At 54.3% G+C, this 2,123-nt stretch overlaps 1 pseudogene; it reads left to right on the forward strand.

Annotated features, from left to right (window-relative positions):
- Positions 1-358: 358 nt before the first annotated feature.
- LOC124735451 lies at positions 359-2,123 on the forward strand (annotated as a pseudogene; the record flags this gene model as incomplete).

Raw genomic sequence — 2,123 nt, forward strand, 5'->3', positions numbered from 1 at the left:
GCGCTGGCGTTGGAGCTGCCGGTCACCGTAGGTGGCGCGTGTTGTCTCCCGCCGGCAATGCCACGACAGCACGCTCCCGGGCCTCTGTCGGCAGCGGCAAGCTCAGTTGGGAGCACGGGTGGTCGCACCGAAAGCGTCTACTCGCCTAACTCCGGGCGATTGCGCCTCTCTCGAACCCGACCAAGTACTTGGGACGGCGCTGCGCGCCGCCGGGACCTGAGAGGGTTTCGAGGTGTATTGTGCAGGGGAGCTCAGCCTCCTCCTGTTTGCAGAATGATTGAGCGGACGCTTGCGTGTTCGCGCGGGCCCCCGGGACACACTCCCGGGCGGCCGGCTGCTCAGCTCTAGTTGACGCAGCTCCCTGGTTGATCCTGCCAGTAGTCATATGCTTGTCTCAAAGATTAAGCCATGCATGTCTCAGTACAAGCCGCATTAAGGTGAAACCGCGAATGGCTCATTAAATCAGTTATGGTTCCTTAGATCGTACCCACGTTACTTGGATAACTGTGGTAATTCTAGAGCTAATACATGCAAACAGAGTCCCGACCAGAGATGGAAGGGACGCTTTTATTAGATCAAAACCAATCGGTCGGCTCGTCCGGTCCGTTTGCCTTGGTGACTCTGAATAACTTTGGGCTGATCGCACGGTCCTCGTACCGGCGACGCATCTTTCAAATGTCTGCCTTATCAACTGTCGATGGTAGGTTCTGCGCCTACCATGGTTGTAACGGGTAACGGGGAATCAGGGTTCGATTCCGGAGAGGGAGCCTGAGAAACGGCTACCACATCCAAGGAAGGCAGCAGGCGCGCAAATTACCCACTCCCGGCACGGGGAGGTAGTGACGAAAAATAACGATACGGGACTCATCCGAGGCCCCGTAATCGGAATGAGTACACTTTAAATCCTTTAACGAGTATCTATTGGAGGGCAAGTCTGGTGCCAGCAGCCGCGGTAATTCCAGCTCCAATAGCGTATATTAAAGTTGTTGCGGTTAAAAAGCTCGTAGTTGGATTTGTGTCCCACGCTGTTGGTTCACCGCCCGTCGGTGTTTAACTGGCATGTATCGTGGGACGTCCTGCCGGTGGGGCGAGCTGAAGGCGTGCGACCGCCTCGTGCGTGCTCGTGCGTCCCGAGGCGGACCCCGTTGAAATCCTACCAGGGTGCTCTTTATTGAGTGTCTCGGTGGGCCGGCACGTTTACTTTGAACAAATTAGAGTGCTTAAAGCAGGCAAGCCCGCCTGAATACTGTGTGCATGGAATAATGGAATAGGACCTCGGTTCTATTTTGTTGGTTTTCGGAACCCGAGGTAATGATTAATAGGGACAGGCGGGGGCATTCGTATTGCGACGTTAGAGGTGAAATTCTTGGATCGTCGCAAGACGAACAGAAGCGAAAGCATTTGCCAAGTATGTTTTCATTAATCAAGAACGAAAGTTAGAGGTTCGAAGGCGATCAGATACCGCCCTAGTTCTAACCATAAACGATGCCAGCCAGCGATCCGCCGCAGTTCCTCCGATGACTCGGCGGGCAGCCTCCGGGAAACCAAAGCTTTTGGGTTCCGGGGGAAGTATGGTTGCAAAGCTGAAACTTAAAGGAATTGACGGAAGGGCACCACCAGGAGTGGAGCCTGCGGCTTAATTTGACTCAACACGGGAAACCTCACCAGGCCCGGACACCGGAAGGATTGACAGATTGATAGCTCTTTCTTGATTCGGTGGGTGGTGGTGCATGGCCGTTCTTAGTTGGTGGAGCGATTTGTCTGGTTAATTCCGATAACGAACGAGACTCTAGCCTGCTAACTAGTCGCGTGACATCCTTCGTGCTGTCAGCGATTACTTTTCTTCTTAGAGGGACAGGCGGCTTCTAGCCGCACGAGATTGAGCAATAACAGGTCTGTGATGCCCTTAGATGTTCTGGGCCGCACGCGCGCTACACTGAAGGAATCAGCGTGTCTTCCTAGGCCGAAAGGTCGGGGTAACCCGCTGAACCTCCTTCGTGCTAGGGATTGGGGCTTGCAATTGTTCCCCATGAACGAGGAATTCCCAGTAAGCGCGAGTCATAAGCTCGCGTTGATTACGTCCCTGCCCTTTGTACACACCGCCCGTCGCTACTACCGATTGA

This window comes from Schistocerca piceifrons, unplaced genomic scaffold, assembly GCF_021461385.2.
Source record: "Schistocerca piceifrons isolate TAMUIC-IGC-003096 unplaced genomic scaffold, iqSchPice1.1 HiC_scaffold_167, whole genome shotgun sequence".
In the NCBI taxonomy this organism is placed as follows: Eukaryota; Metazoa; Arthropoda; class Insecta; order Orthoptera; family Acrididae; genus Schistocerca; species Schistocerca piceifrons.